The sequence below is a fragment of the Lolium perenne genome, chromosome 4, assembly GCF_019359855.2.
Source record: "Lolium perenne isolate Kyuss_39 chromosome 4, Kyuss_2.0, whole genome shotgun sequence".
Classification (NCBI taxonomy): domain Eukaryota; kingdom Viridiplantae; phylum Streptophyta; class Magnoliopsida; order Poales; family Poaceae; genus Lolium; species Lolium perenne.
Window position 1 is genome coordinate 5,363,358 of NC_067247.2, and position 27,778 is coordinate 5,391,135.

At 41.6% G+C, this 27,778-nt stretch overlaps 1 protein-coding gene across 1 annotated transcript in view; it reads right to left on the bottom strand.

Annotated features, from left to right (window-relative positions):
* The window catches only part of LOC127349399 (ATP-dependent DNA helicase 2 subunit KU80), a 48,793-nt gene that overhangs the window by 20,317 nt on the left and 698 nt on the right, over positions 1–27,778 (bottom strand). The gene's annotated exons all lie outside the window — the stretch shown is intronic.

Below are 27,778 nucleotides of genomic sequence, written 5' to 3' on the forward strand. Positions count from 1 at the left end.
CAAAGTGTGAAGATGTGCATCAATGGAGCTTTCCCATCATGGTGTATGGGGGAGCATTTGTGAGTCTTCACGAAGCAACAATGATCAAGTGTGGCATTCCGGCTTGAGTGGAGCTTGAAGAGTTATCATCAAGATCAAGCGGGATGCGCAAGGCAAAGGTATGCCCTTGCTAGGTTTTCCTTTTACCGGTCTCAAGGTGGTTGTTGGGAGACCGGATTATAGGATAGATAGCCGCACTATCAAGAGGGGCTTTCGGTTGGGTAGCTTGATCACATTGTCTTAGGGAGCTCAATACTTTGCATACTTTGCATATCCCTATTGCTTCTTGGTGTTTCTCTGTGTGAGGTTCTTGAGCTTGTTGCTAGCTTTACAACAAGCCCAAGTTCATCGAAAACGGAATCCGCATGCATCTTCTATTGCGTTTTCGAGTTTGGACGTCTTCACCGTTTCTTGACGGTGGGAGACTGATGACGCGTAAAGCACACGCTCGTTGGGAACCCCAAGTGGAAGGTGTGATGCGTACAACAGCAAGTTTCCCTCAGTAAGAAACCAAGGTTTATCGAACCAGTAGGAGCCAAGAAGCACGTTGAAGGTTGATGGCGGCGGGATGTAGTGCGGCGCAACACCAGGGATTCCGGCGCCAACGTGGAACCTGCACAACACAACCAAAGTACTTTGCCCCAACGAAACAGTGAGGTTGTCAATCTCACCGGCTTGCTGTAACAAAGGATTAACCGTATTGTGTGGAAGATGATTGTTTGCAGAAAACAGTAGAACAAGTATTGCAGTAGATTGTATTTCAGTAAAGAGAATTGGACCGGGGTCCACAGTTCACTAGAGGTGTCTCTCCCATAAGATAAACAGCATGTTGGGTGAACAAATTACAGTTGGGCAATTGACAAATAAAGAGGACATGACCATGCACATACATATCATGATGAGTATAGTGAGATTTAATTGGGCATTACGACAAAGTACATAGACCGCCATCCAACTGCATCTATGCCTAAAAAGTCCACCTTCAGGTTATCATCCGAACCCCCTCCAGTATTAAGTTGCAAAGCAACAGACAATTGCATTAAGTATGGTGCGTAATGTAATCAACAACTACATCCTTAGACATAGCATCAATGTTTTATCCCTAGTGGCAACAGCACAACACAACCTTAGAACTTTTACATCATTGTCCCAGGTGTCAATGCAGGCATGAACCCACTATCGAGCATAAATACTCCCTCTTGGAGTTACAAGCATCTACTTGGCCAGAGCATCTACTAGTAACGGAAAGCATGCAAGATCATAAACAACACATAGATATAACTTTGATAATCAACATAACAAGTATTCTCTATTCATCGGATCCCAACAAACGCAACATATAGAATTACAGATAGATGATCTTGATCATGTTAGGCAGCTCACAAGATCCGACAATGATAGCACAATGAGGAGAAGACAACCATCTAGCTACTGCTATGGACCCATAGTCCAGGGGTAGACTACTCACACATCACACCGGAGGCGACCATGGCGGCGTAGAGTCCTCCGGGAGATGATTCCCCTCTCCGGCAGGGTGCCGGAGGCGATCTCCTGGATCCCCCGAGATGGGATCGGCGTTGGCGGCGTCTCTGGAAGGTTTTCCGTATCGTGGCTCTCGGTACTGGGGGTTTCGTCACGGAGGCTTTAAGTAGGCGGAAGGGCAAGTCAGGAGGGGGCACAGGGGCCCCAAACCATAGGCCGGCGCGGCCAGGGGGGGGGGGCCGCGCCGCCCTAGAGTTTGGGCACCCTGTGGCCCCACTTCGTTTCGTCTTCGGACTTCTGGAAGCTTCGTGGAAAAATAGGCCCCTGGGCGTTGATTTCGTCCAATTCTGAGAATATTTCCTTACTAGGATTTCTGAAACCAAAAAGAGCAGAAAACAGCAACTGGCACTTCGGCATCTTGTTAATAGGTTAGTTCCAGAAAATGCACGAATATGACATAAAGTGTGCATAAAACATGTAGATAACATCAATAATGTGGCATGGAACATAAGAAATTATCGATACGTCGGAGACGTATCAGCATCCCCAAGCTTAGTTCTGCTCGTCCCGAGCAGGTAAAACGATAACACAGATAATTTCTGGAGTGACATGCCATCATAACCTTGATCATACTATTTGTAAAGCATATGTAGTGAATGCAGCGATCAAAACAATGTATATGACATGAGTAAACAAGTGAATCATATAGCAAAGACTTTTCATGAATAGCACTTCAAGACAAGCATCAATAAGTCTTGCATAAGAGTTAACTCATAAAGCAATAATTTAAAGTAAAGGCATTGAAGCAACATAAAAGAAGATTAAGTTTCAGCAGTTGCTTTCAACTTGTAACATGTATATCTCATGGATATTGTCAACATAGAGTAATATAACAAGTGCAATAAGCAAGTATGTAGGAATCAATGCACAGTTCACACAAGTGTTTGCTTCTTGAGGTGGAGAGAAATAGGTGAACTGACTCAACATTGAAAGTAGAAGAATTGTCCTCCATAGAGGAAAAGCATCGATTGCTATATTTGTGCTAGAGCTTTGATTTTGAAAACATGAAACAATTTTGTCAACGGTAGTAATAAAGCATATGTATCATGTAAATTATATCTTACAAGTTGCAAGCCTCATGCATAGTGTACTAATAGTGCCCGCACCTTGTCCTAATTAGCTTGGACTACCGGATCATCACAATGCACATGTTTTTACCAAGTGTCACAAAGGGGTACCTCTATGCCGCCTGTACAAAGGTCTAAGGAGAAAGCTCGCATTGGATTTCTCGCTATTGATTATTCTTCAACTTAGACATCCATACCGGGACAACATAGACAACAGATAATGGACTCCTCTTTTATGCATAAGCATGTAACAACAATTAATAATTTTCGCATTTGAGATTGAGGATATATGTCCAAAACTGAAACTTCCACCATGGATCATGGCTTTAGTTAGCGGCCCAATGCTCTTCTCTAACAATATGCATGCTTAACCATAAGGTGGTAGATCTCTCTTACTTCAGACAAGACGGACATGCATAGCAACTCACATGAAATTCAACAAAGAGTAGTTGATGGCGTCCCCAGTGAACATGGTTATCGCACAACAAGCAACTTATTAAGAGATAAAGTGCATAATTACATATTCAATACCACAATAGTTTTTAAGCTATTTGTCCCATGAGCTATATATTGCAAAGGTGAATGATGGAATTTTAAAGGTAGCACTCAAGCAATTTACTTTGGAATGGCGGAAAATACCATGTAGTAGGTAGGTATGGTGGACACAAATGGCATAGTGGTTGGCTCAAGTATTTTGGATGCATGAGAAGTATTCCCTCTCGATACAAGGTTTAGGCTAGCAAGGCTTATTTGAAACAAACACAAGGATGAACCGGTGCAGCAAAACTCACATAAAAGACATATTGAAAACATTATAAGACTCTACACCGTCTTCCTTGTTGTTCAAACTCAATACTAGAAATTATCTAGACCTTAGAGAAACCAAATATGCAAACCAAATTTTAACATGCTCTATGTATTTCTTCATTAATAGGTGCAAAGCATATGATGCAAGAGCTTAATCATGAGCACAACAATTGCCAAGTATCACATTACCCAAGACATTAATAGCAATTACTACATGTATCATTTTCCAATTCCAACCATATAACAATTTAACGAAGGAGAAACTTCGCCATGAATACTATGAGTAGAAACTAAGGACATACTTGTCCATATGCTACAGCGGAGCGTGTCTCTCTCCCATAAAGTGAATGCTAGGATCCATTTTATTCAAACAAAACAAAAAACAAAAACAAACCGACGCTCCAAGCAAAGCACATAAGATGTGATGGAATAAAAATATAGTTTCAGGGGAGGAACCTGATAATGTTGTCGATGAAGAAGGGGATGCCTTGGGAATCCCCAAGCTTAGACGCTTGAGTCTTCTTAGAATATGCAGGGGTGAACCACCGGGGCATCCCCAAGCTTAGAGCTTTCACTCTCCTTGATCATGTTGCATCATACTCCTCTCTTGATCCTTGAAAACTTCCTCCACACCAAACTCGAAACAACTTATTGGAGGGTTAGTGCACAATAAAAATTAACATATTCAGAGGTGACACAATCGTTCTTAACACTTCTGGACATTGCATAATGCTACTGGACATTAGTGGATCAAAGAAATTCATCCATCATAGCAAAAGAGGCAATGCGAAATAAAAGGCAGAATCTGTCAAAACAGAACAGTTCGTATTGACGAATTTTAAAATGGCACCAGACTTGCTCAAATGAAAATGCTCAAATTGAATGAAAGTTGCATACATATCTGAGGATCATGCACGTAAATTGGCTTAATTTTCTGAGTTACCTACAGGGAGGTGGACCCAGATTCGTGACAGCAAAGAAATCTGGAACTGCGCAGTAATCCAAATCTAGTACTTACTTTTCTATCAATGGCTTAACTTGGCACAACAAAACACAAAACTAAGATAAGGAGAGGTTGCTACAGTAGTAAACAACTTCCAAGACACAAAATAAAAACAAAGTACTGTAGGTAAAAACATGGGTTGTCTCCCATAAGCGCTTTTCTTTAACGCCTTTCAGCTAGGCGCAGAAAGTGTGCATCAAGTATTATCGAGAGATGGTGCATTGTCAGTGGGGTGTGGAGTTTTCTCAACCAGGCATAGTATATTAGATACATAAGTTTTAGCATCTCCCTTTTCATTAGTCTTAGGTGTGCTACTCTCATCAAACAAATTTTCAGGAACAAGCCAAGCATAGTTATTTTCTAGTGCATCATTCATAGCTAAGAGTTTACATGGTATTGGTGCTTTGATCTCCCCACCATCATCAATATTATTAGTGTATCTTATTCTATCCATGTCCATCTTTTCAAGGAGACTAACAAAATTAGTATGAGAACCAAGCATATTAAATTTAGCAAACACCTTTCTAGCTTCTCTTGCTAGACCGCCAAATTCTCTAAGAAGGGTTTCTGAAACAAAATCTTTCTTTTCCCCTTCTTCCATATCGCCAAGTGTGAGAAACATGTGTTGGATTATAGGATTGAGATTAACAAATTTAGTTTCCAACAAAGTAACTAAATGCGCAGCAGCAATTTCATAAGTAGGCGCAAGGTCTACCAAATGTCTATCTTCAAAATTTTCAATAGTACTAACATGATTGAAAAATTCTTCTATATTATTTCTCCCAACTATAGACCCGCGTCCTACCGGTATGTCTTTTGTGGTAAAATTAAAAGGAAACATGATGAATCAAGTAAAGTAAATGCAAGTAAACTAATTTTTTTGTGTTTTTGATATAGCAAACAAGATAGCAAATAAAGTAAAACTAGCAACTAATTTTTTTTGTATTTTGATTTAGTGCAGCAAACAAAGTAGTAAATAAAACTAAGCAAGACAAAAACAAAGTAAAGAGATTGAGAAGTGGAGACTCCCTTGCAGCGTGTCTTGATCTCCCCGGCAACGGCGCCAGAAATTTAGCTTGATGACGCGTAAAGCACACGCTCGTTGGGAACCCCAAGTGGAAGGTGTGATGCGTACAGCAGCAAGTTTCACTCAGTAAGAAACCAAGGTTTATCGAACCAGTAGGAGCCAAGAAGCACGTTGAAGGTTGATGGCGGCGGGATGTAGTGCGGCGCAACACCAGGGATTCCGGCGCCAACGTGGAACCTGCACAACACAACCAAAGTACTTTGCCCCAACGAAACAGTGAGGTTGTCAATCTCACCGGCTTGCTGTAACAAAGGATTAACCGTATTGTGTGGAAGATGATTGTTTGCAGAAAACAGTAGAACAAGTATTGCAGTAGATTGTATTTCAGTAAAGAGAATTGGACCGGGGTCCACAGTTCACTAGAGGTGTCTCTCCCATAAGATAAACAGCATGTTGGGTGAACAAATTACAGTTGGGCAATTGACAAATAAAGAGGGCATGACCATGCACATACATATCATGATGAGTATAGTGAGATTTAATTGGGCATTACGACAAAGTACATAGACCGCCATCCAACAGCATCTATGCCTAAAAAGTCCACCTTCAAAGTTATCATCCGAACCCCTACCAGTAGTAAGTTGCAAAGCAACAGACAATTTCATTAAGTATGGTGCGTAATGTAATCAACAACTACATCCTTAGACATAGCATCAATGTTTTATCCCTAGTGGCAACAGCACAACACAACCTTAGAACTTTCACATCCGTCCCGGTGTCAATGCAGGCATGAACCCACTATCGAGCATAAATACTCCCTCTTGGAGTTACAAGCATCTACTTGGCCAGAGCATCTACTAGTAACGGAAAGCATGCAAGATCATAAACAACACATAGATATAACTTTGATAATCAACATAACAAGTATTCTCTATTCATCGGATCCCAACAAACGCAACATATAGAATTACAGATAGATGATCTTGATCATGTTAGGCAGCTCACAAGATCCGACAATGATAGCACAATGAGGAGAAGACAACCATCTAGCTACTGCTATGGACCCATAGTCCAGGGGTAGACTACTCACACATCACACCGGAGGCGACCATGGCGGCGTAGAGTCCTCCGGGAGATGATTCCCCTCTCCGGCAGGGTGCCGGAGGCGATCTCCTGGATCCCCCGAGATGGGATCGGCGTTGGCGGCGTCTCTGGAAGGTTTTCCGTATCGTGGCTCTCGATGCACCGGGGTTTCGTCACTGAGGCTTTAAGTAGGCGGAAGGGCAAGTCAGGAGGGGCACAGGGGCCCCACACCATAGGCCGGCGCGGCCAGGGGGGGGCCGCGCCGCCCTAGGGTTTGGGCACCCTGTGGCCCCACTTCGTTTCGTCTTCGGACTTCTGGAAGCTTCGTGGAAAAATAGGCCCCTGGGCTTTGATTTCGTCCAATTCCGAGAATATTTCCTTACTAGGATTTCTGAAACCAAAAACAGCAGAAAACAGCAACTGGCACTTCGGCATCTTGTTAATAGGTTAGTTCCAGAAAATGCACGAATATGACATAAAGTGTGCATAAAACATGTAGATAACATCAATAATGTGGCATGGAACATAAGAAATTATCGATACGTCGGAGACGTATCAGAGACTCCCTCTCTAAAATCATATAAAATATTCTGTGAGGAAGCAAGATAATGCATGGAAGTTGAAAACAGAAGAAGATGGTGCTAGATTGTTAGAAATGATCTCAAGCAAGGAAACAAATGCACGCTAAGGAGAAAATAGAGAAAATGAAGCAATGTGAAATGAGCTGAAGGCCATCGAGCAACAAAGGTTTCCATAGTGGAGGAGAAGTTGAGTATCATTGAGAGAAGAGGTGATGAGCAAAAAGTTAGGAGAGGAGCAGAAGATCGTGTTTACGAGCATGGATGACCTTGATATCAACCGCTAGCATGTTTGAATGCTATGTTTGGGTACATCTTCGGAAAGGATAGTGAGTTTATGGGCGGAAGTGGGAGTAGGTGACATATATGTATTAAAAAATGAATACTATATATGGTTTTTTGATGATCTCTGTTGGTACAAAACTCTACCCAATCTTGATGGAGAGTTCGAAAGATCAATAAAGGTCGGCCTTTTAAAAAAATAAACGAAAATCTTGTTCAAAACTATCATAACATCGGACATGCTCGAGGATTAACTCGTACCCAAAGGAGTTCTCGGTTGTTGGCCTACCGAAGGACCGTTGAGTTGATATCACTACATACTATCGTGTATCTTATAAAGAGCAATGCTTCATGAAGCAAAACATGGACAACTTACTCGTGTATTATTTATTTCTAAAGAATCATCCATTCCTATTTTGTATTATTTTTTATGTGTGCTAGAGATTTGAGTTTGAAGGGTCTAGGTATAGAAGGCACTGGGAATTACAAACGTATTGCTGGAATTATAACATGTGACACCAAGCGTCACATTCCTGCCAATGGTGGTTTTTGCGCTAGAGAAGTCGGACTTGGAAACTAGAGAAGGCCACATGTACAAACTTGTTTTTTTTTGTTCTGATATGTACAAAACCTTCAGAAAACCTTTCCACTCAAGCATAACGATCCTCATCCTAAAATGAGCTGAGCAATGATAATGTACAAGACATTCATGATCAGAATGAGAAGTGTAGGTGGATCCTCAAAAATCGGTTGTTGTCTGCACCGCCGGATCGCCATCCAACATTAGGAAGCAGCAAGCAACAAAGTTTTGCATTTTGCTCCTTAGTTTTTATGAAATCAACCTGCAGTCCCAACTTCTTCATTTACAATACCTACGGTCCCACTTTTCGTAAAAACATGCCCTACATGAACTATCCTCACCAACCACCAGATTTTGTCCTCCTCCGTGTTCTCCAACAGGCCCTATATGTACAACACCACCAAACAGTGGCTTAGAACATCGTAATTCCCAGCCATGAAGCCACTAAGAATTCACAAAAGCTAGTCAGAACATCATAATTCCTAGCCATGAAGCCACTAAGCATTCACAAAAGCCAGTCACGAGAACATGTATTTCTATTATCACATTGAGACAACAATAGGGTAACCAGTTTAAGTACCCCCCATGGCTTCCAGGAATGCTCGGGTGGTCTCGAGGCCTCGTTGGAAACCGCCACCTCCAGGTACCATTTGTCTCAATGTTAATGCAACTTTATTCCCTACTGCTCGTCGCATGGGCTGGGGTGCGGTACTGCGAGATCATGATGGCAGGTTTGTTCTTTGTTCACGTGAGTGTTTGGAGACCTTTCCAACCCCAGAGCTTGCTGAGGCCTTCGCTGTTTGACGTGTGCTGATGGTGGCAAAGGATCATGGTGTGTCCAAGGTGGCTCTGGTGTCAGATTGCTTATCTCTGATCCAGCGCCTAACGTCCTAAGTTCAAGATGGATCGGCCTTGGAACGGTGATCTCCGATATCAGGATCATAGCGATGTACTTTGAGTCATGTTCTTTTAGCTTTTCTAGTCGTAAAACGAATGTGGTAGCACATAAGTTGGCTCACTGCGCCAAGCCTTTTATTTGTAGTATTTCAGTTGGTGTTGTCCCAGATCTCATTCGGGAAGAACTTTGTAATAATGTTATTTGATCAATAAAGTGCCACATTCTCTCTCAAAAAAAGTTTAAGTACCCAATAAGTCTACGGTTGGGACACATGGAAATGCTACAGGAAAAGAAAATTAACTCTAAAGCTTTAACTTCCAAACGATCTCATCAAGGCACAAGCAGATCCGTCGGTACATTATCTAGGAATAGGCACTCAGTAGGTCATTTTCCACATACATCCTTCACTATCGATGTAACAACAAAGATCGTCTCGGACAATACAAACCGCAGACAATGCCAAGCGTAAGGCGAAAGCGAGGTGAAATAATAAAGGTTCAAAACGGTAGAAACTCAAAAATACTCACGAGCATGCTCATCATATTCATCCTTGCCAACAATGTACATGTCTCCAATCATGGTACAAACAGCGGACGGAATGTGTCAACAATCAGTTATTATGGATGAGGCAAAGAGCATACACATGAACATGATTCAGATTGAAGTCGAGGCAACCATGCGACTCGAATTGAAGATCTGCATTGTGCAGCTCGATTCATCTAGAATATGGTTGTGTAAGGTTGCCTAAAGGTTAATTTAAGATTTCTAGCAATTTTTATGGCTCCAACGAAATAGTACATGGTAATGCAGATAAGTAAAATACGAAGCAAGAAGGTCAATAAACTGTTTGGAGTCCTGTAAACATATATGAGGTGATGCTCATAATGAAGGGTCATTGAGTGGGCATTGCTAGAGGTCATATTAAATGATGGATGGCTTATTTGTATATCACATAGTACTTCAATAGGATTAAGATTAATTAGTGTTTTTTTCGATAAAGATTAATTAGTGTAGATGCATATCTCTGCTACGAGGCAGAATTGACTCCCAAGTGTCCAAACTCTGTACTGTTTCCACTACTCAACACATTACTTAGCTCGCTTTTTCTCTATGAGGATAGCACATTAGCTTTGGACTTTATTTGCCATGAACTAGGTGCATGGCCTCGACGTAGAGGTCGAAAGATCAGTAATATCCTGCGTTTTCAATAAGTAAATGCATCACTTGTTTAAAGCTGTCACAATATCTGACCAACCCGGGGATCAAGCTCATAACCAAGAGATTCTCGGCTGTTGAATCTCTAAGATTAACTAGAAGTAGATAAATGTCGGTAGTATCTCTGTAAAAGATATGTTCATGTACTGTGAGAGGGAGAGAGAGATCGAGGGTTACCTTCACCCTTAGAAGAGGTATCGGAGGACGTCGACATGTTGACGTGGTGACGGCGGCGGATCGGTGAGGGAGCGGTGGCGGCGGAGCTTCCCGTCGGCACTGTGCTAACCCTAATCGGTGGGTCTGTAGGTGGGGCGAGTGGCAGCTCCAGTCAACCTCGTAACCAGTGCCACCACTCCCACAACTCTATATATAGCACAGGCGACAGGGGCCCACCAACCAGTGAACGGTTGGGCGCCCCCGATCAGGGCACGTCGAGCCGTTGGGCTCGTACGTGGTGGAGATCAACCTAACAATCTCCCCTTTGATCTCAACTTTACTTTTAACTTTATACTTTTATTTTATTCGTTTTATTTTGGATCAGTCCATAGGGCATGTTTCATCGTCACAGCTCTATTGCCGATGGAATCAGACAGCCACAATACACTTATCTGTTTTGAAACAAATTCTTTAACTTTTGGGTCTCTTATGATCCAGGATAGGTAAGAATTTCCCTTAAACCCATGCCGGCTACGTGTTCCTTGAACACGCTGGGTGGTAAGCCTTTCGTTAGCGGATCCGCAAGCATATCTTTTGTCCTTATATGCTCGAGACTTAGTTTGATCCTAGACCTTGTGTTTCACAACGTAATACTTAACCTCAATCGGTTTCGTAGCTGTATTCGACGTGTTATTGTGAGCATAAAATACTGCGGCCTGATTATCACAGTACATCTTTAGTGGTTTGTCAATACAATCTACCACTTTCAAGTCGGGTATAAATTTCTTTAACCATAATGCCGGCCCCATGGCTTCATAACATGCTATAAATTCTGCATACATCGTGGATGATGCAACTATTGTCTGTTTGGAGCTTCTCCACGAAATAGCTCCCCTTGCGAGAGTGAATACATATCCAGATGTGGATTTTCTATCATCTTTTTCTCCCGCAAAATCTACATCTGAATACCCTCTTATTTCTAGGGAATCAGATCTTCTGTATGTTAGCATGTAGTTTTTTGTGCCTTTCACATAATGCAATGCCTTCTTTACCATTTTCCAGTGTTCAAAACCTGGATTTTCTTAATATCTACCGAGTACTCCGGTGATAAAAGCTAAGTTAGGCCGAGTGCACACTTGTGCATACTGTAGGCTTCTAATGGCCGAAGCATATGGAACCGCTTTCATTTGATCGAGCTCGTATTGATTTTGGGGATTTTGAAATTTTCCAAAACTGTCGCCCTTGACTATAGGGGCAGGTGTTTCCTATCTCGGTGAATTTCTATGCCCAAAACATATGATGCTTCACCAAGATCTTTCATGTCAAAATTTGAGGACAAGCACTTCTTTGTCTCTTGCAGTAGACTAACATCACTGCTGGCAAGCAGAATATCATCCACATACAAGATTAGGAAAATATATATATTTCCCACTTTTAAACTTTGCATAAACACAATTGTTCTCAATATTTTTTTTAAATCCAAATCTCTTAATTGTTTCATTAAACTTTAGAAACCACTGTCTAGAGGCTTGGTTTAATCCATAAATGGATTTCTTTAGGCGGCATCCCATTTCTTCCTTGCCCTCCATGATAAAACCCTTGGGTTGTTTCATGTAGACATTTTCTTCTAAATCCCCATTTAGAAATACCGTCTTTACATCCATTTGATGCAACTGATACGTCTCAAACGTATCTATAATTTCTTATGTTCCATGCTAGTTTTATGACAATACTCACATGTTTTATATACACTTTATATCATTTATACGCATTTTCCGGCACTAACCTATTAACAAGATGCCGAAGCGCCAGTTCCTGTTTTCTGCTGTTTTTGGTTTCAGAAATCCTACACAGGAAATATTCTCCGAATTGGACGAAACAAAAGCCCAGGGTCTTATTTTTCCACGGAGCTTCCAGAAGACCGAAGATGATACGAAGTGGGGCCACGAGGTGCCGACACCACAAGGCGGCGCGGCCAAGGGGGGGCCCACGCCGCCCTATGGTGTGGGGCCCCCGTGCCTCTTCCGACTCTGCCCTTCCGCCTACTTAAACACTCCGTCGCGAAAACCCTAGTACCGAGAGCCACGATACGAGAAAAGTTACGGAGACGCCGTCGCCGCCAATCCCATCTCGGGGGATTCAGGAGATCACCTCCGGCACCCTGCCGGAGAGGGGAATCATCACCGGAGGGCTCTACATCACCATGCCCGCCTCCGGACTGATGCGTGAGTAGTTCATCCTTGGACTATGGGTCCATAGCAATAGCTAGATGGTTGTCTTCTCCTCTTGTGCTATCATGTTTAGATCTTGTGAGCTGCCTATCATGATCAAGATCATCTATTTGTAATGCTACATGTTGTGTTTGGTGGGATCCGATGAATATGGAATACTATGTCAAGTTGATTATTGATCTATCATATATGTGTTGTTTATGATCTTGCATGCTCTCCGTTGCTAGTAGAGGCTCTGGCCAAGTTGATACTTGTAACTCCAAGAGGAGTATTTATGCTCGATAGTGGGTTCATGCCTCCATTGAATCTGGGACAGTGACAGAAAGTTATAAGGTTATGGATGTGCTGTTGCCACTAGGGATAAAACAACAATGCTTTGTCTAAGGATATTTGTATTGTTTACATTACGCACAGTACTTAATGCAATTGTCTGTTGTTTGCAACTTAATACTGGAAGGGGTGCGGATGCTAACCCGAAGGTGGACTTTTTAGGCATAGATGCATACTGGATGACGGTCTATGTTCTTTGTCGTAATGCCCTAAGTAAATCTCATATTAGTCATCATGATATGTATGTGCATTGTTATGCCCTCTCTATTTGTCAATTGCCCAACTGTAATTTGTTCACCCAACATGCTATTTATCTTATTGGAGAGACACCACTAGTGAACTGTGGACCCCAGTCCATTCTCTTACATCTGAAATACAATCTACTGCAATCATTGTTCTCTGCTGTTCTTTGCAAACAAACATCATTCTCCACACCATACGTTTAATCCTTTGTTTTCAGCAAGCCGGTGAGATTGACAACCTCACTGTTAAGTTGGGGCAAAGTATTTTGATTGTGTTGTGCAGGTTCCACGTTGGCGTCGGAATCCCTGGTGTTGCGCCGCACTACACTCCCTCACCAACAACCTTCACGTGGCCTTCATCTCCTACTGGTTCGATAACCTTGGTTTCTTTCTGAGGGAAAACTTGCTGCTGTACGCATCACACCTTCCTCTTGGGGTTCCCAACGGACGTGTGCTTCAAGCGTCATCAAGCTCTTTTTCTGGCGCCGTTGCCAGGGATCAAACAGGAAAATTACACCACAGAGATTTCTAACTCCCACGTCAACTGCACGCCAGCAGCTCTTTTTCTGGCGCCGTTGCCGGGGAGATCAAGACACGCTGCAAGGGGAGTCTCTCACATCCAATCTCTTTACTTTGTTTATTGTCTTGCTTTACTTTATTTTATTTTCTGTCTTGTTTGCTTTCTTTATATCAAAAACACAAAAAAATTAGTTACTTGCTTTATTTCATTTACTGTCTTATTTGCGTTCTTTATATCAAAAACACAAAAAAATTAGTTACTTGCATTTACTTTATTTAATTCAGTTTGCTTATTTTTATTACTGTTAAAATGAATACTCCTGAGAACACTAAGTTGTGTGATTTCACTAGCACCAATAATAATGATTTTATATGCACTCCTATTGCTCCACCTGCTACTACAGCAAAATTTTATGAAATTAAACCTGCTTTACTAAATCTTGTTATGAGAGAGCAATTTTCTAGTGTTAGTACTGATGATGCTGCTGCCCATCTTAATAATTTTGTTGAACTTTGTGAAATGCAAAAGTATAAGGATGTAGATGGGGATATTATAAAACTGAAATTGTTTCCTTTCTCCTTAAGAGGAAGAGCTAAAGATTGGTTGCTATCTTTGCCTAAGAATAGTATTGATTCATGGACTAAATGTAAAGATGCTTTCATTGGTAGATATTATCCTCCTGCTAAAATTATATCTTTGAGAAGTAGCATTATGAATTTTAAGCAATTGGATAATGAACATGTTGCCCAAGCATGGAAAATAATGAAATCTTTGGTAAAGAATTGCCCTACCCATGGACTGACTACTTGGATGATCATCCAAACCTTTTATGCAGGATTGAATTTTTCTTCAAGGAACCTATTGGATTCAGCTGCTGGAGGTACTTTTATGTCCATCACTTTGGGTGCCGCAACAAAACTTCTTGATGATATGATGATCAACTACTCTGAATGGCACACTGAAAGGACTCCACAAGGTAAGAAGGTAAATTCTGTTGAAGAAACCTCCTCCTTGAGTGATAAGATTGATGTTATTTTGTCTATGCTTGTTAATGGTAGATCTAATGTTGATCCTAATAATGTTCCTTTAGCTTCATTGGTTGCTCAAGAAGAGCATGTTGATGTGAACTTCATTAAAAGTAATAATTTCAACAACAATGCTTATAGGAATAATTTTGGTAACAACTATAGGCCATATCCTTCTAATAATGGTAATGGTTATGATAATTCTTATGGTAGATCTGTTTTTCCTAATGAGGAAAAGATGCTAGAAATTGAAAGAGCTACTAAGAGCTTTATGCAATCACAGCATGAGCAAAATTAATTGTTTACTAAAACTATGAATGAACAATCTGCCTTGTTGAAGAATATAGGGAATCAACTTGAAAATTTGAATATGGAAATTTCTGGTTTGCAAACTAAGCTTTCAAATGCTGAAAACCGAATCTCATACATGTCTGAGTCACAATCTTCTTTAATTAATAAAATGGCTGCTAAACCTGAGGATAATGATAACAAAATTGTTACTACAGCAAACGCTATCCAAGTTCGAATTAATGAAAATATTAGAATGATGGCTGAATTGCATGCTAGGTGGGAAAGAGAAGAAAAACTAGCTAAAGAGAATAATGTAGCTAAAGTTTGGACTATCACCACCACTAGTAATGTTAATGCTTCACATGTTGCTAAACCTCCTACTATCAATGGTAAAATAATTGGTGTTAGCAATGTTTCTACTTCTAATGCAAAGCGTGCAAAACTGCCTGAAACTGCTAAAACTGCTGAAACTGTTTGTGATAAAACTGCTGAAATTTTTCAGAATATTGGGGACAATGATCCCATTGCTTTAGATCATAATGGTTTAGATTTTGATGATTGCCACATCTCTGAAGTTATAAAGTTCTTGCAAAAACTTGCTAGAAGTCCTAATGCTAGTGCTATAAATTTGGCCTTTACAAAACATATTACAAATGCTCTCATTAAAGCTAGAGAAGAGAAATTAAAACTTGAAACTTCTATTCCTAGGAAGTTAGAAGATGGTTGGGAGCCCATCATTAAGATGAAGGTCAATGATTTTGATTGTAATGCTTTATGTGATCTTGGTGCAAGTATTTCTGTTATGCCTAAGAAACTTTATGATATGCTTGACTTGCCACCATTGAAAAATTGTTATTTGGATGTTAATCTTGCTGATAATTCTATAAAGAAACCTTTGGGGAGGATTGATAATGTTCACATTACGGTTAACAATAACCTTGTCCCCATTGATTTTGTTGTTTTGGATATTGAATGCAATGCATCTTGTCCTATTATTTTGGGAAGACCCTTTCTTCGAACTGTTGGTGCTATTATTGATATGAAAGAAGGAAATATTAAATATCAATTCCCTCTTAAGAAAGGTATGAAACACTTCCCTAGAAAGAGAATGAAGTTGCCTTTTGATTCTATTATTAGAACAAATTATGATGTTGATGCTTCTTCTCTTGATGTTACTTGATTTACACTTTCTGCGCCTAGCTGAAAGGCGTTAAATAAAAGCGCTTATGGGAGACAACCCATTATTTTATTTCTGTAATTTTTGTTTTATATTTGTGTCTTGGAAGTTGTTACTACTGTAGCAACCTCTTCTTATCTTTACTTTATTGCATTGTTGTGCCAAGTAAAGTCTTTGATAGTAAGGTTGATACTAGATTTGGATTTCTGCACAGAAACAGATTTTTAGCTGTCACGAATCTGAGCTGTTCTCTCTGTAGGAGAATCTAAAAATTCTGAAAAATTTCGTGAGTAATCCTCAGATATGTACGCAACTTTCATTCAATTTGAGCTTCTTCATCTGAGCCAGTTAAGTGCCTCGAAAAAATTCGTCTTTACGGACTATTCTGTTTTGACAGATTCTGCCTTTTATTTCACATTGCCTCTTTTACTGTGTTGAATGGATTTCTTTGCTCCATTAACTTTCAGTAGCTTTGGGTAATGTCCAGAAGTGTTAGGAATGATTGTGTCCTCTATGAACATGTGAATTTTTGATTATGCACTAACCCTCTAAGGAGATTGTTTTGAGTTTGGTGTGGAGGAAGTTTCAAGGGTCAAGAGAGGAGGATGATATAATACGATCAAGAAGAGTGAAAAGTCTAAGCTTGGGGATGCCCCCGTGGTTCATCCCTGCATATTTCAAGAAGACTCAAGCATCTAAGGTTGGGGATGCCCAAGGCATCCCCTTCTTCATCAACAACTTATCAGGTCACCTCTAGTGAAACTATATTTTTATTCCGTCACATCTTATGTGCTTTACTTGGAGCGTCTGTGTGCTTTTATTTTTGTTTTTGTTTGAATAAATTCGGATCCTAGCATTCATTGTGTGGGAGAAAGACACGCTCCGCTGTTTCATATGAACACTGGTGTTCTTAGCTTTACTCTTAATGTTCATGGCGAAGGTTGAAACCGCTTCGTTTATTGCTATTTGGTTGGAAACAGAAAATGCTTCATGTGGTAATTGGTATATGGTCTTGAATAATTTGATACTTGGCAATTGTTTTGAGCTCTCAAATAGATCATGTTTAAGCTCTTGCATCATGTAGTTTGAACCTATTAGTGGAGAATTACTGTAGAGCTTGTTGAAATTTGGTTTGCATGATTGGTCTCTCTAAAAGTCTAGATATTTTCTGGTAAAGGTGTTTGAACAACAAGGAAGACAGTGTAGAGTCTTATAATGCTTGCAATATGTTCTTATGTAAGTTTTGCTGTACCGGTTCATACTTGTGTTTGCTTCAAACAACCTTGCTAGCCAAAGCCTTGTACTGAGAGGGAATGCTTCTCGTACATCCAAAACCTTGAGCCAAAACTTATGCCATTTGTGTCCACCATAACTACCTACTATGTGGTATTTCTCTGCCATTCCAAAGTAAATTGCTTGCGTGCTACCTTTAAAATTTCATTCCTTGTCTTTGCAATATATAGCTCATGGGAAAGTAGCTTAAAAACTATTGTGGTAAAGAATATGTCGCTTATGTATCTTATCTCTTAATAAGTTGCTTGTTGAGCGGTAACCATGTTTCTGGGGACGCCATCAACTTTTGTTGAATATCATGTGAGTTGCTATGCATGTTCGTCTTGTCTGAAGTAAGGGTGATTTGCCATGAGTTGTATGGTTTGAGTATGCATATTGTTAGAGAAGAACATTGGGCCGCTAACCAAAGCCATGTATCATGGTGGAAGTTTCAGTTTGGACATTAATCCTCAATCTCTTATGAGAATATTATCTGTTGTTGAATGCTTATGCATTAAAGAGGAGTCCATTATCTGTTTTCTATGTTGTCCCGGTATGGATGTCCTCAAGTTGAGATCTATCAAAAACGAGAAATCAAATGCGATCTATCTCCTTGGATCTTTGTACAGGTGACATAGAGGTACCCCTTTGTGATACTTGGTTGAAACATATGTAATGCAATGAGAATCCAAGCTAATTAGGACAAGGTGCGAGCACTATTGGTATTCGATGCATGAGGCTTGCAACTTATAGGATGTCTTATGCATAACACATATGAATTATTACTACCGTTGACAAAAAAATTTCCATGTTTTCAAAATAAAAGCTCTAGCACAAAAATAGTAATCCATGCTTCCCTCTGCGAAGGGCCTTTCTTTTACTTTATGTTAAGTCAGTTTACCTACTTCTTTCCATCTTAGAAGCAAACACTTGTGTCAACTGTGTGCATTAATTCATACATACTTGCTTATTTGCACTCATCATATTACTTTGTGTTGACAATCATCCATGAGATATACATGTTGAAGTTGAAAGCAACTGCTGAAACTTATATCTTCCTTTGTGTTGCTTCAAAACTTTCTACTAAGAATTTATTGCTTTATGAGTTAACTCCTATACAAGACTTATTGATGCTTGTCTTGAAAGTACTATTCATGAAAAGTCTTTGCTATATGATTCAGTTGTTTAGTCATTATCTTTACCATTGCTTTGAATCACTTCATTCATCTCATATGCTTTACAATAGTATTGATCAAGATTATGATAGTAGCATGTCACTTTAGAAATTATCCTTGTTATCGTTTACCTACTCGAGGGCGAGTAGGAACTAAGCTTGGGGATGCTTGATACGTCTCAAACGTATCTATAATTTCTTATGTTCCATGCTAGTTTTATGACAATAGTCACATGTTTTATATACACTTTATATCATTTATACGCATTTTCTGGCACTAACCTATTAACAAGATGCCGAAGCACCAGTTCCTGTTTTCTGCTGTTTTTGGTTTCAGAAATCCTACACAGGAAATATTCTCGGAATTGGACGAAACAAAAGCCCAGGGTCTTATTTTTCCACGGAGCTTCCAGAAGACCGAAGAGGATACGAAGTGGGGCCACGAGGTGCCGACACCATAAGGAGGCGCGGCCAAGGGGGGGCCCGCGCCGCCCTATGGTGTGGGGCCCCCGTGCCTCTTCCGACTCTGCCCTTCCGCCTACTTAAACACTCCGTCGCGAAAACCCTAGTACCGAGAGCCACGATACGAGAAAAGTTACGGAGACACCGTCGCCGCCAATCCCATCTCAGGGGATTCAGGAGATCACCTCCGGCACCCTGCCGGAGAGGGGAATCATCACCGGAGGGCTCTACATCACCATGCCCGCCTCCGGACTGATGCGTGAGTAGTTCATCCTTGGACTATGTGTCCATAGCAGTAGCTAGATGGTTGTCTTCTCCTCTTGTGCTATCATGTTTAGATCTTGTGAGCTGCCTATCATGATCAAGATCATCTATTTGTAATGCTACATGTTGTGTTTGGTGGGATCCGATGAATATGGAATACTATGTCAAGTTGATTATTGATCTATCATATATGTGTTGTTTATGATCTTGCATGCTCTCCGTTGCTAGTAGAGGCTCTGGCCAAGTTGATACTTGTAACTCCAAGAGGGAGTATTTATGCTCGATAGTGGGTTCATGCCTCCATTGAATCTGGGACAGTGACAGAAAGTTCTAAGGTTATGGATGTGCTGTTGCCACTAGGGATAAAACAACAATGCTTTGTCTAAGGATATTTGTATTATTTACATTACACACAGTACTTAATGCAATTGTCTGTTGTTTGCAACTTAATACTGGAAGGGGTGCGGATGCTAACCCGAAGGTGGACTTTTTAGGCATAGATGCATGCTGGATGGCGGTCTATGTTCTTTGTCGTAATGCCCTAAGTAAATCTCATATTAGTCATCATGATATGTATGTGCATTGTTATGCCCTCTCTATTTGTCAATTGCCCAACTGTAATTTGTTCACCCAACATGCTATTTATCTTATTGGAGAGACACCACTAGTGAACTGTGGACCCCGGTCCATTCTCTTACATCTGAAATACAATCTACTGCAATCATTGTTCTCTGCTGTTCTTTGCAAACAAACATCATTCTCCACACCATACGTTTAATCCTTTGTTTTCAGCAAGCCGGTGAGATTGACAACCTCACTGTTAAGTTAGGGCAAAGTATTTTGATTGTGTTGTGCAGGTTCCACGTTGGCGCCGGAATCCCTGGTGTTGCGCCACACTACACTCCCTCACCAACAACCTTCACGTGGCCTTCATCTCCTACTGGTTCGATAACCTTGGTTTCTTTCTGAGGGAAAACTTGCTGCTGTACGCATCACACCTTCCTCTTGGGGTTCCCAACGGACGTGTGCTTCACGCGTCATCAGCAACTCTAAATCAAAATGTGCAACTAGTGCCATGATGATTCTGAAGGAATCCTTACATGAGACTGGAGAAAATGTCTCATTGTAATCTATCCATTCTCTTTGTGTAAATCCTTTTGCCACAAGTCGTGCTTTATACTTTTCGATATTTTCATTGGAGTCATATTTTATTTTGTAGACCCATTTGCAGCCCACTGTTTTGGCTCCTTTAGGAATATTCTCTAAGTCCCAAACATTATTGGCACTCATCGATCTCATTTTGTCTTCCATGGCCTCCACCCACTTTGATGAATCTGGGCTTCTCATGGCTTCTTCATATGAAGTGGGATCACCTTCCATATGAACTGTTTCTGTGTTGTAAAATTTGTAATCAGTCGAAATGGCTGATTTTCTAGCTCTTGTAGACCTTCTAGGGGCCTCATTCTCTGGAGCATTCTGTTCCTCAACTTGTGGCTCAGCTTCTTGAGATGGCTGTTGTTGCTCCCTTTCATGCTCAACGAATGGTTCATTCGGCTCCTGACGGACAGGTTCTGAATTTTCACTCATCGTTGTCATGGTTGGAGTCACAACAGGCGCTTGCACCACAATCGCATGGATTATCGGTGCAGGTGCACATGGTAGCGCAAAAAATGGCTCCTGAGTCATCGGATTAGGTGCATGCACCATCTTCTCCTCAAGATCAATTTTCCGAGCTACCATGCTCCCCCTCATCACTTCGTCCTCTAAGAAGACAGCATGTCTCGTTTCCACAAACTTTGTGTATTTATCTGGACAGTAGAAACGATAACATTTTGACTTTTCAGGATAGCCAATAAAATGGCAGCTGATTGTTTTGGTATCTAACTTTGCGATATTTGGATTAAATACTTTGGCCTCAGCAGGGCTCCCCCACACTTTCAGGTGGTTTAGAGAAGGCACCCTCCCTGTCCATAGCTCATACGGTGTTTTGGGCACCGATTTGCTTGGTACTCTGTTTAGAATGTGAATAGCGGTTTTTAACGCCTCAATCCACAATCCCAATGGTATGGTGGAATAGCTCATCATATTGCGCACCATATCCATAAGGATACGGTTGCGCCTTTCAGCTACCCCATTCTGCTGAGGTTCGCCCGGCATCGAGTACTGGGTAACTATTCCAGTCTCCTGTAAGAACCTTGCAAAAGGTCCAGGGACTTGGCCATATGGAGTATGTCGACCATAGTACTCCCCTCCACGATTAGATCTGACTATCTTTATTCTTTTATCATGCTGATTTTCAACTTCAGCTTTGAATATTTTAAATTTATCCAACGCTTTTGTTCTTTCTTTGATTGGATAAATATAACCATATCGGGAGTAATCATCCGTGAATGTTATGAACGAATCATAGCCATCCACACTTTTTACAGAAAATGATCCACATATATCGGTGTGAATTATTTCTAGCGTTGCTGTGCTTCGATTTGCACCCTTTTTAATTTGCTTTACAAATTTTCCTTTAATGCAATCGATGCACTGTTCTATGTCTGAGAATTCTAATGGAGGAAGAATATCATTTTTAACAAGTCTTTCTATTCTCCCCCTCGAAATATGGCCTAAACGACAGTGCCATAATTTCGATGATTAATCAGTTCTTTTTCTATTATTTTATTCTTTTTCCAACGTGGATACTTTCTCATTCACATTTCACACAGACAATACTTTTTCACGAAGGATAATATTGAAGCTCATTGTGAAGTAAAAGCAACACACACATAAGCATCATATGGCACACTTGCCATGTTCTTCCTGTCCATGTGTACTTTTCTGTCACCAGTTGCTTCAGCAGCTGGGTATCATATATCCTTTTTAAGTACTCCCAAAACAGAAGCACACTTTGCAATTGAGCCCACAATAGCGTTCTCAATTGTATTCTTTATAAATGGCACTTAGCCACTTTTTATTCTGCCATGCAACATCATCTTTCTTGTCATTTCTGACTGGATCTTTTGGTCTGATCGGCTGTGGGAACCCAGTTCACCTCAGCACAAATCGACCTTCTTTCTACATTCAGTGTAGTTGTCATCTCTAAGGATTGGAACATCCTTAATGCAGCTCATCAAGTAGTACCCTCCTTTAAACCACAATGAAATGAGATCATAACAACAATTGCATGCAATAATCCAACGTTGGTCAAAATTAGAACATACAACTGTTTGTGCAATTAAAACTATATCACCGTTGGGCAGAAAATAGAGATAAATGCACACCTTATTGCAACAAAACATGATCATGTCATTAATAACGTTGGTCCAAAAATAACATAACCATATTTGTCATAATAATCACTTTAATCATTTCTTTAAAATTCTGATTATCACTTTTGCATTTTTTTCAAAATTAAAATGCATCTTTAACTATTTGAAGCGGAAACTTTGAATTTATTAAACTTTAAAACTTTCAGAAGCATCTCTGTTACTTTTTAGTTTCCTAAAACAAATATCTCGTTGGTTCAATTTGCTCAGGAAAAAAACTTGACAAAAATGCTTCTTTTACTATTTGCAACGGAAACTTTGACTTTAAACTGTTAACTCTTAAACTTTTTCAGAGGCATATCTTTCACTTTTCAATTCCTGAACAAATATTTCGTTGGTCCTATTTATTCAGAAAAAATCTAGACAAAATTAGGCCTAAAACTGCCCAAAACTGCCAAAAATGCCTCTGGAAATAATTAAACAGAAAACTGTACAAAAAAAACTATAAACTGTGCAGCCCCAAAACTTCGACGCGCGGCCCACAGCCCACACTGGCGAAGAAACTCTGTGCGCCGCTCGGGCGCGTCGCTTGGCGGCCCACAGCCGGCTCGCGAGTGGCAGCCCGCGTTGGCCGTCCGATCTAGATCAGACGGTCACGCGCCCTTATCGCCTCATATAAGAGGCTGCTTGGCCGAAAAACCCTAACCCTAAACTTCATTTCCCCCGGCCCCCTTTCTGTAGCTCTCTGTGGCGGCGGCGGCGGCGGAGAGGCTTCTCCTCCCGCCCGCGCGCGCGGCCCGGTAGCTCGCCGGCGACGGCGTGCCCGCCTCTTTTCCTTTACCTTTCTCTCCACACCACCTTGCCGGCACGATGCGCGCGCTCACTGGCGGCGGACGGCAGCAGCCACCGGCCGGAGGAAGACTGGCGGCGCCCCCCTGGCCCTCTTGCTGGCGCGTGCGTGCACCCGAGCGTGGGCGCACCGCTGGCAAGCGGCTCAAGTGGCGGCGCCCTTTTCTTTGCCGGCGCCATGATCTCGAGCAGCAGCAGCCCGAGGTGGGTCAGTGGTGGTGCGGTTTACTTTGCCGGCGCCACGACCTCGAGTAGCAGCAGCCCGAGGCAGGTCAGTGGCGGCGCGGTTTACTTTGCTGGCGCCACGGCCAAAAACAGCAGCAGCCGGTGAAAAATTATTTTGCAGCGATCTAGGGTTTGAATTTCTGTCGGGATCTCGAAACGATCTAATGTTTCTATAATCTTTTCTACCGATTTAAATCTACAACTATGCTCTGATACCAGTGTTGAATCTCTAAGATTAACTAGAAGTAGATCAACGTCGGTAGTATCTCTGTAAAAGATATGTTCATGTACTGTGAGAGGGAGAGAGAGATCGAGGGTTACCTTCACCCTTTGAAGAGGTACCGGAGGACGTCGACGGATCGGTGAGGGAGTGGTGGCGGCGGAGCTTCCCGTCGGCACTGTGCTAACCCTAATCGGTGGGTCTGTAGGTGGGGCGAGTGGCAGCTCCAGTCAACCTCGTAACCAGTGCCACCGCCCCCACCACTCTATATATAGCACAGGCGACAGGGGCCCACCAACCAGTGAACGGTTGGGCGCCCCCGATCAGGGCGCGGTCAAAGGGCACGTCGAGCCGTTGGGCTCGTACGTGGTGGAGATCAACCTAACATTGGCTACTTACCTACTAGAGGACCAATGAGTTGATGTCAGTGCATACAATCGAGCCTCTTATAAAGAGCAGCGGCTCTCTAAGCAAAACATGGACAGCTTACTCACCCTTTCATTTTCCAATCCAATGTCCTCAATTGTTTGCGATGCCTCAACACACTATGAATTTCGGTTTGATAGGTCTAGGCATAGGAGACAACAGGAATCACTGATGGAGAACCAGAAAAAACATAAGGAGGGTTATGTTGGTACGAGTTTCAACAAATCATTCTTTGCCGAGCCCGACAACACAAGTAGGGGCTCCATGATGAGTTTAGACTGGAGAGTTCATCACAGGGCTTACGGGAACGCAGCGGCAAATCAGCAATGCACTCCAGGTTGAAGCTGATGCATGTAATTCTGCCATTAAAGGAGCGGAGGGAGGAGCCTATGGTGGGGCGGAGGGGGACGGCGAGGGTTTATGGCGGCATGGGGTTCCTTCATTTGGAGGGAGCGACCAGTGCAGAGTTAGGCAGCGGCGCGACACGGGGACACGGCGAGGTGATGGGCTTCACCCATGTGGCCATGATGACCGCGTAGGAATCTAACTGGTTGGGCCAAACGGCCTCTGGTTCCAGTTTTTTTTCTTCTTTAGGTAACCTGGTTTATATATCATTGAAAAAAGTACCCATCGGATTCATATTAAATGACTTAACTTTTTTTGCGGGGCAAATGACTCAACTTTGTATAGATACGCATGCATCTGGTCTAAAAATTAACTAGATTCATATGAATCTAGACAAAATAGAGTTCATTAATATGAACCGGAGGGAGTAACCTGGTTGGATCGTCTCCTAGTCACGTCATTTCCATATGGCAGATCAGAACATATGTTATTTGGGGACTGCATAATCTAGACAAAATTAATTTATATTTGTTATTGGTTAGCTCTCGATCGTAACATATGGGAGATCAGAGGCATTATCGTGTTATCCACAAGAAGAAGACCAAGGTGCCCACACGGGGAGCCTCGATCACTCTTCAAGGTGAGAGGAAGCGGTATCTTGGCACGAGGAAAGACCCAGAGAAGGCGGCACATGCGTACGACTAGGTGACGATTCATCACTTAAGGGAACAGGCGAAGCTCAATTGGCCTGGTGACCGAGAGATCGCGCACCTCCTAGCGCCCACGGATATTAGATTCGCTACCAAGGAGAAAGAGAAGCAGCACCACCTGGACGAGAGGCAGTTAGCGTTGGAGCGCCGTGAGGACCCCTTGGTGCAGCATTACCGCGAGGATCCTGCAGTGATGACGTACAACCGCTAGTTCTTTGTGGGCTCTGAGGCGGGCCAGCACGACTAGGAGGAAGGTCCCCCCAGCATGGGCCAAGATACTGACTTGTTTAGTGACAACAAGTTCGACTTTGAGGATAGCGACTTCGACTCTGAGGACACCTATTTCTATGGAGGCGTTGACTAGAAGGTGCTCGAGGTGGTACTCGGATTGACTAGGATTTTTAGGATTAGCTTTAAGTTACCATGCTAGACTTTATGTTCTATCTTTGGATGTGTTTTTAGAATGCTCTATCTTTAATATGTAACTTTTCATTATGTAGTTTATCTATGTTCTATGTTTAATTAACATGTGCAAAGTAGTTTAAGCTTACTATGATTCATTCATGTGTATTGTTGTTAGTTGATTTCGATGATTATTTATGCTGTTTTAGGAGACATGGCGACATGCCGAACATGCAAAGGTGAGTGCATCTCTTGCTTGTCATAAAGCTCATTATTTAGCTTTATATGTGTGACGATTTTGAAGATTATCTGGTAATATTCTTTTCCATACTACTTTATATCCATTATTTGAAGTATATTCCCTTTTCTCACTATTCTTTTGTTTACGAATGCATAGATTGTTCCATGCAATGTTAAGTTACTGTTCGATAAAGTAGCCGGAGAGAGTGCACTTTCAGGTGCCTAGGTGGTACATATGACATTGTCGTGGAGAAAGAAGAGATATTGACACGCATGAGAGACGAAGGTTGGAAGCAATTCATCAAGCGGAATCATCTCATCGGAGGAGAAATGGTATGTTTTTCTTTGAGGGGATAAGTTGCGACCATTACTATTTTCTTTCTCACTAGAGGGGATGAAGACCCATATGATGTTGCCATTATTTCTTCAAGATGCAACCCGAGCGACTATGAGCATATCCGCCTCTTAGAGATCTTACTGGCCCCCAATTTCTTCATTGGGTACCATTTGTGATCCATTTGAAAAAATCAAATCTTGCCAAACACAACATGGTATGTTATTTCAAGTTACTTCTTCTACCCTTTCCTAGTTTCTTATCTTCATACATTGTACTTGTATTGGTCTCGTTTTCCTTATTACTCTTTTGGCATCCCATAAATTACGTAAGAAGGTGGTATTGAAGCATCCCATTCCCAACGATGGCTTGGTTGGATTGTGTGTTCAAAAACACTCTTCTTCAACAGGTTTGATAAGCACCATTTCGTACACCAACGATGAGCATGACAGCCTAATATTTAGAAAATCAACGTGGAGGACGTTCCATATATGAGAAGACGATCTACAAGTTGGAAAAGTCATGCTCATCTCCACTAAGACCATCACACACCCGATTTTGGACATTCTCTTTGTCACTGATAGCATCTAGTGTAGTTGGGCGGTGTGCCCAATTGTGGTGCTTCATTGTTTGTTCATGAACCAAGAGTACAATTGCTTATTGTTGTTGTTTGAACCAAATTCGTATGTTATTTAGTAATGGATTTGGTTAACCAATATGAAAGCTTGTTAACTGTGTTAATAATGTATTTCGGCTACGCTTCCTATATTTCTCTTTGTTGTCATCTTGAATAAAAGCAAGAATTTTGTTCTAATTAAAAAAACTAGTATTCGCGTGGCTTACTAACACACACGCCACTAGACCATTTGGCACATGTTGCATGTTTCCGGCATGCCACAAGTATGTCAAATATCCGTGGCACGCCGGAAACACGCCACATGTATCACATACCACTGATGCGACATTAGTGGCATGCCAAATCCACGCTACTAAGGGTGGTTTTATCATGCCACTACAAGGCTTTTCTCTACTAGTGAGTGGGATGATCGTCATTTGGTCAGATGTGAAATTTACTAGGAAATCTTAAGTAGTTATGAGATCAGACTCCATCACTATCGAAGCTTGGCGGCACCAACGAAGAACATGTCTCTAGAGAGGAAGCAAGATAATGTAAATTGAAGAAAGGAGTTGATGGTGCTAGTTTTATAGAAACGATCTAACAAGGAAACAAATGGACACTAAGGGGAAAAGAGAGAAAGGGAAAGCAATGTGAAACGAGCTGAAGGCCATCGAGCAACGAAAGCTACCATAGTGGAGGAGAAATTAAGTACTATTGGGAGCAGAGGGCGATGGCTAACAATTTAGAAGAGGATCAGAAGATCGTGTTTACAAGCATGGATGACCTAGATATCAAGCGCTAGAATGTTTGAGTGCTATGTTTGGGCACATCTTTAGCAAGGATGAGAGTGGGTTTATGGGCGGAAGTGGGAGTAGGTGGCATATATCAT